Raw genomic sequence first — 7998 nt, 5'->3', positions numbered from 1 at the left:
CCTTTTAATGGATTCTGATTGTGCTCAGGGGCCAGGCCCTCAGCATTATTTACAAGTCCCGTGGCGCCCTGGGCCCTGCTTGCACTCCAGCCTCACGTCTCATCACCCCTCCCACACTGTGTAGGCTCCAGCCCACTGTCCTACTTGATGCCCGGTCCATGTGCCATGCTGTCTCTGGCCCCTGCTCCCACTGCTAGACCCCTGACGGACCCCATCTTCTATGCTCCCATCTCACATTATGATTGCCTACACTATACTGCTTAGCCCAGTGTTTAAATTAGCCTGTTTTCTTTTCTCTTTTCTCCATAAAATAACTTGAGAGTAGCAATCCTGTCTATCTGACTCACTGCATTATTCCAAGACCTTGTACTGTGCCTGGTGCATTATAAGTAGTAATTTTTTTTTTCACTGAATGAATACATTTAAAGAAGGAAATAAACATTCCTGTTAGTTATCTGCAAATAATAACTAATACTCTCATTAATACCATTTCCCTATGGAAAAGAATACTACATAAGTCTAGAGGCAAAACATATGGTATTTTATAAGGGTTGGTTTGCTATAAACACCAAATCAGTTATTTTAATAATTCTCAAGCACCATGCTATATCTATGCCTTTTAATCAATTAGGTTATAAAAATACTATATCTACCCACTCTATTCCCTGCAAAACCCAATTTCAACATGCTGGGTCCTTGGAGCTCTACTCTCCTAATTTTGGAGTTGCAGTCACATCCATAATAGCTACAGAAGAGGACTGTCAATTCCTAGCCCCTAAGTACTGGTACCCAGACATTGTGCCAATAGAGCCCATAAGCTTTCTTGCTAACCCTCAGAGTAAGCAGCCTACACCTCCCTGTATATGCATTATTTCTGCTATAAAGATTTTTATATAAAATGCATTTTATATGTATAAAAGAGTTAAACTTTTATTCTTATAATATTTCAGTTTTTTTCTGACAGAGCCACGTGACAATAAAGCTGTCTTTCCCACAAGTATTTACACCTCCTGTCTTTTTCCACATGTACATAAAGGATTGCATTTGGATCCATGCCGAAATAAGCCTTAATTGATTTTTTCAGGTGTTTCCTATTGCCATGGCAACAGCAATCAAATACCTTTTCATGAATAGTCTTGTCAATTGCAATATAATATTCTCACTGAATACAATCTCCAGTTCTCTTTCTGCTGACCTCTCCAGAGCTTTCTCTTTCTTGACCTAACATTTCCTTCAGGTTCTTTGGCCCCATGGAAATAATATATTTAAATAGTATGCATGATTTTTTAAAATGAGAACCTCCTATGAGTTCCATCAGTAATGATACACACACAAGATAAAAATAGATCATACTTTCAACGGTAATAGATATTTTAATGCTGGCGTGACTTGTCAAATATCTATAACCCTTCTCAAATCACCTTTGATGGTGTTGTTTCATTTTTTTTCTTTTTCTCTCCCAAGAAAAATCATTATTCATCTTAAGAGAGAACATCTTGTCAAGTGTTGCAGTTCAACTAAATAAGGAAAACATCTCTGCCAAAACGCAGCAAATGTGATTACACAAGGCCAAGGAGAAGCCCATAATTAGATCATTACCATGGAAACAACCTAATTACATGTGTAAAGCAGTAAGAGCTGAGTTGCAGATCTGAATATGTTAATACCATTGTCTATGTTATAATATTTCTGCTACTTAGCCTTCCCCAAGTATAATCGCATAAGCCATATAGATAAATCTCAACTCAGTTTAAATGAATGAAAAAATACTGTGCAGCTATATGAATGGAGCTCAGGGATATTCACTTCCTTTATTATAAACAAACACCTATACCCTTAAATGAGAAAAAAATGTTGTGTGTATTAATAATAAATGTATATTAGCATGTAAATGGCTGAATGGACTTAAGTATGCATTCTGGAATTTCACACTGTGCAAAAATTATTTATAAGGACAACTAAAGTTAGGGGCAAGGTAATTTAATTTTTTAAATTATATATTATTTATCTTAAAAAATAATTTTATATGGGTTACTCTTAGTCATTTAGAGGCCAATTGTTTTCAAAGACTCATTTGATCCCTTAAGGCTAAAATGTGCGTGTCCATTTATTATTCAAGCCACAGTCAAAGGTAGAAGCCACATCCCCAGAGGGCAGTGGAGAGGCACCCAGAACAATTTTATTAATATAAGGGCCTGTTTATTTTTATAAATGATCAAATATAAATACCTGCTCCTAAGTGCCTTTTAACACTATTTACAAATGTTCTTGTGCTTGAATTTCTTAAACATCTTAATTTTCTGTCCTTGCTTTTCCCAACTGGATCCTCCTCATTCAGTCATCTCTGACACTGGCAGTCACTTTGCAATATGGGCAGAAACTGCCCCTTTCCTGCTGAAGGTCTAAGCAGGGCTTTGGTGACATGGTTCTAGTCCTTTCATGTGGTCCATTTGGAAAGTATCTTCCCCAGCAGCCCCAATGTTGGCCAGTCCCTGACCCTCCCCCCACCTCTCCTGGAAATAGCAGGGCTTCCAGAGGAGAGGGTAAGAAAGAAGATGCTAACGACCCTCACCCCCCTCCCCCGCTTCCCCCTCCCCCAGTCAGGCTCAAAGGGAGCACAAAGCTGGGGGGAAAGGTGTCAAGAAGAGTCTTTTCATTTTCTCACTGGTCTGCATTTTTCATGCAATCTATGCCCCAAACTCGAGCAACGCTCCTCTCCTCCTGTCATCCCCTACCCTTTCCTACAGACACGGGTCTCCGGCTAAAGAGGAGAAGAGGAGAGAATGGAAAGAACTGTGGCTCTTTTGGGGGTGGAGATGCAAACTCATTCAGGAGCTATCTGCTACATGCCTTCTTTACCTTTCTTCTCCCAGCTCACCACACACACGCGCACGCACACACACACACACGCCTGGGAACTGAGTGAGAGAAGTGCCGAGTCCATCAGAAGCTTAGGGGTCCTGGTTCCAGATAACAATGTTTTCCTTGGACAGAGGGACCAAAGGGTTGTATGAGCAGGTAACTAGCTGGGGACAGAGAACCGAGTCCAACACAAGCACAGCAGCTGAAGGAGCAAAGGGAACTTGATGGAGGGAAGATGGCTGGGTTTAGGTCTCAGTTCTGCCTTTGGATTGTCACCTTGTGTGATTCATTTTCCCACCAGGCCCTCAACTTCCTCCTCTCTGTAAAGCAGTAGGATGGGGCTAGGTGAGGTTTAGGTCGTCTACAAGCACTAACATTCTGATTCTACGGCTGCAACGTGGGCTGAGCCAAGCCCTGCTTCCCACCTTCCTCTCTCCCACATTCAGCCTGGGTGGTCCCAGGCCAGGCGCTGGGCTCCATCCAGCCTGCCGAGCACCCACACTGCTGGGGTAGAGAGAAGGGGACTGAAAAGGAGATGAGATTACTATATGCAGGCTTAAGCAAATCACATAACCTCTTTAGGCCTTAATTTATTCTTCTGTTGAAAGATGGCAGGGGAAGGGAATTTGGAGAGCTGATGAGTGAAGGGATCTCCACAGTCCCCTTCAGTATTACATTTCACGTGGAAAATTAATTTTCTTTATGTAACACTTTCATCAGCTTCCTCCCATACTCAGCAACCTTCAGCAACTCTCAATTCTCATAAACCCCAAGAAGAAAAGCCACTGCTTAGTAGTGGCTTGGGATTTTCACCCCAAGTAGAAAATCCAGCTGCAGCATTCTTCTACCTGGTCCTCTCTGTACTCCTTCCACACAGTCTCTCACAGCCTGGCTCACTGGTCTCGCCAGGTTTCCTCGCAGAGCCATGCATCCTCAGTCCCAGTTTTCTCCTGAGCCCAGCGCTGCTTCCTTGTTCATGAACCTGATAGATGGAAGGCACCCCAGAATGCTTGTGGCTGGACTGGGGAACCAGGCTCTCCCACACTATCCACATCCCATCCTGGTTTTCAAGGAACAGGTTAGGCCTCCCCCCATCTGGGAGGCTTGCCCTGGTCCCTCTAAATTGCATAATCATGCTCTTCTTTAATCCTCACATTTTATGTTGTAACACACCATTTAGGACCTACAGTCATGACCTCTTAATCACTGTTAAACGTGTGTGGAAAATTTAATCTACTCATTACAAGTAGACATTCTGAAGACTAATAGCAAGTTTTCTATTTCTTCATAATTACCACCCCACACTGAATCCTTGATAGGCACTTAGGAAATGTTAAATTGATGGGTTTAGAGGTGCTCTGAGAGCATTTTCTCCACCGGGGATGAATTTTCATCCCTATTCTACAATCTCCACTTGGCAAAATGCTCATCTTTCAAGAAGAAACTTAAATGGCAGCTTAGTGGGGCTTTTTCTCTACACCACTGGGCTGAGCTTGTCTTTCTTATATATGTCTATTGGCACTTGTCACGTTGCTATTCATATTTGTTTATACATCTGTCTCCCCACCTAAACAATGAGCTTTTCCTTCAGGAAAAGAACCACATCTCACTTCTGTTGTAATTCCATGCCCAGTACTACTCTAATATTATAAGAAATGTCAACGTTGAATAGATGTATAGAAGGAATACACATACTTTTGGGAAGAGACTGAATTTTTGCTATGCTCTCTCTGAAAGCTCTAGAATCAATTTTTGACAATTTTAGATGAAGGACTAATGTGAGGCTTGACACTCAGTTTATAAGTTCGTGTTCTAAGCTGTATACAGAGTCAAGGGATAGGTTTCTAGTATCTATGCCAATTCTACCCCTCAATTACCTTTAATAGATCTGACTTGGCAATGCATGCTACTATATTCTGTGGTTTTGAAACCCGTATTTGAGAATCATTAAGTATTTAAAAACCATTATTAAAAATTAGCACAGTTAAAATATTAGAAAGTACAAAGAAAGTACTTGTTAACCATATTTTCTCCTGGGGTGGCCCATAGATTGCTATGAGACTTAAATTGCTTCTTTTAACACCTCACGTGTACCTCTCATCATTACTATCTACCTTGAAGTTAGTCTATTAATGTATTACTTATAATCTCTATTGGATACATATCTTTGAAAGCAGGGATAGTTTTAAATGGCTCTGTTCTCTGTAGCATGTAGCACAATGCTTTCCATGGGGCAGAGGCTAAGTACACAGTTACTGTATGAATTTAAGGACCATGCTCCAAGTTTCTAATGAATATAAAAGCTGAGCAACATCAAAGGAATTACTCTTATCAAAGTATCAGTACTGTTTATCATTTTCCTGAGCAACTAGTTTGTTTTACATAATGATTTAATAAGTTGCATTATTGCTTCCATTTTTTCTCTTAAAGTTGTCCACTAGGTATCTTAGAACCAACTTGGTGAAGACTTACAGCAAGTTCATGGGACTTCAAGGTACAATTTCATATGCAAAAGTCTGTTTTTGTTTCCTATCTGTATTTTCACTTTATCTAATTTTTCCCACTAATTTCAGTTCAGTATTATCTTGTTAGATAATGTGCATCTTTGTAAGCTGTCTTCAATTATTTTCAGGCCAAACAGGTATTCATGAACATAAATAAACAGATGCATACATGTGGTAAATATAAACTGATAAATAATAAATAGCAAATCTAAGATTTTCTTGATTAAAGTTAATTCTTCATTAAATATCATTCCCAGATTTGTTATTGATAAATATCCTTAAATTGCTATTACTAAATCACAATTTTAATTACAGTATGGATTATTCATAATTTTGATTGTGCTTAAGAAATACCTTTTAGTTCTTGTGTAATCACCTGATCTAAACTACTACTACACACTTCCAACTATGCTAGTGGCTTCATGAGGGAAAACGTGGGGTAAGAAGGTGGAAAATAATTGTCGTCAAGATTATCTTGTACTTCAAGAGCTGGGATGCAGTAATAGCTAACACAGCACTTACCATGAGCTAGCATTGTATTAAAAACTTAACATCCTCATTTAATCCTCACAACAACCCTAAGCGATGATACTTTTATTATAACCCCATATGAGTGATGAAGAAACTGAGGCACTCTGAGCTTCAGTACCTTGCCTGAGATCCCACTTTGAGTACATCACAGAAATAGGATTGAAATTCAGGCTCACTAACCCCAGGTGGTGTGCTTAAGGACTTGGCTGACTGCCTCAACTATTCTGGGTCTTCCAAGTCCTTAAGAGATCAGTAAGCTAGCATTGAAATATTAGGTTTCAGTATTGTCAGGAACTATTACAAATAATAAGGGGGAAATGGCAAACCGGATGATCAGTTATCAGCTCCTTTCCCAAAGATGACATTTCCCAGCCCTTGCCCCTCTCAGTCTAACAAAGCATTCATGATGGTACATTATTGTAAACTTTGTGGATTTTTAACAACTCTAAATGCTATTTAAATGAAAAGGATTGAGAGAAAGGAGAGTTTTCTTTTACTCTTAGTAGCAAAATTATTCATTGCCTGCTACTCTTATAAGTCATGTGTTGCTTCAGTCAATACTGCCTGGGGCAGGCCTGGGCTTTATTTGCCATCTCTGTGTTTGAGCCTTGAAATGAGGGTATCGATTTATGATCAGTAGAACTCCTGGCTGAGTCCTGGGTGTTATGATACCACTAATATAGTGTATTGAGGAAATCACCTGCTACCCCTCAAGGCAGGATCTACATCTTGTTCATTTTTGTGTCACTCCAGCTCCTAGCACATAATAAACACTCAATAAATATACGCTGGCTGAGTGACTGGGTTCATAAATTATTCTCTGGGTATAGATTTTAAGTTTCTAATGGATAGTTTCTGTTTACCACCTTACAGAGTGCTAACATTAAATAACATGAATATGATTGAGTGAATGAACTATTTACAGTTTTAAGGTAAATAATAAGAATGGTGTATGTGCTGCAAAACTCATATGTTAGAAGACACATGCAAATAAAGGCTCTTCCAATAATAAAAATTTGCTTATTTCTTAATTCATTAACAAGTCACCTGGCTTTTTTTTTTTTTTTTAATTCCTCAGCAGCATAAAGGAGTACTAAGCTTTCATATACCACTTATTTTAAACCTTCATTGCCTTAAATATAAAGTGACTCCTAGGTACACGGATCTTAGAAAAATAAAAGACACTATATTTTTCTCTAGAGCATTAGTTGAAAGAGGTCTGTCATTTTGTTTAACCAAAAGGGGCTCATTATTACGCCACTCAGAGGAGATTTCACAATAATAAGTGTGACTGAGGCAGGAAAAGACAGTTCCAACCCCCCTGGGACCAAGATCCAGATAGATCTGGCATTTAGCTTTAGAAGAAACTCCTGCCCATTAAGCTATTTATACCCATCTGGTAATTTACATGGGGCATGAAGAATCTCCTAAAAAATGTGAAAGCATATTTGCAAATGGGGAACAAACTCAAGCAGAAATGCCAAGAGGGCTAAGGGTGGTAGGGAGACACAGGGAGCCCTACTGCCAGCAGGATTTTGCAGAATCTTTGTATTTACCAGCTACAGAAAGTCATGGCAGTTTTGGGTGTGTTTTTTTCCAGGTCAGCAAATAACACAATCCACCTGCAAGGTCAGTGAAAACAAAAATCCCATAAACTTCAGTATTAAGTGTGTTTTTAGCATTTTCTTTTCCTCCTTCTTCATTTTCAGAGTACCTGTGGAAGCCAGTTCACCACAACAACACGCACAGGCCAGGCAGGAAGCCACTCAGGCTACAGGGCCATCAGGACTCTGGGGCATCACTCACCATCCAGTCTGGTCTGCCCCCGGGGCTCTGTTCAGGCCTGGAAGATGCCATGGAGGGGAAATGCCTTCCAACAGATTGCTCTGTCCTAGAGAGAAAAGCAGATACGATGAAGCTTGCCAGGGGCGGCTAGATTGGCAGACAGCTTGGCTCCTAAATACTGCAGTGGGAGGTTTACACCAGGGTCAAGCTGAGTGCTTCTTACTTTCCGAACAAACGAAAAGGTTGTCCCCGTCCTGGTACCAGGTGGAGGCTGCCTGCCTCTGCTCCTGTAGTGCAGGTAATTCACCCGCCATGA

At 40.2% G+C, this 7998-nt stretch overlaps 1 long non-coding RNA gene across 1 annotated transcript in view; it reads right to left on the bottom strand.

Annotated features, from left to right (window-relative positions):
- Nucleotides 1–6965: 6965 nt before the first annotated feature.
- LOC308557329 overlaps nucleotides 6966–7998 on the bottom strand; it is a 473078-nt gene continuing 472045 nt past the window's right edge. Inside the window, exon 6 of the long non-coding RNA XR_013998814.1 lies at nucleotides 6966–7788. This is a non-coding gene — a long non-coding RNA (uncharacterized lncRNA). The remainder of the gene's footprint in view (nucleotides 7789–7998) is intronic.

This window comes from Miniopterus schreibersii (genome assembly GCF_964146895.1).
Source record: "Miniopterus schreibersii genome assembly, chromosome: 5".
NCBI lineage: Eukaryota > Metazoa > Chordata > Mammalia > Chiroptera > Miniopteridae > Miniopterus > Miniopterus schreibersii.
The sequence above is the reverse complement of the archived record's forward strand: the minus strand, read 5'-3'. Positions and strand labels throughout refer to the sequence as shown.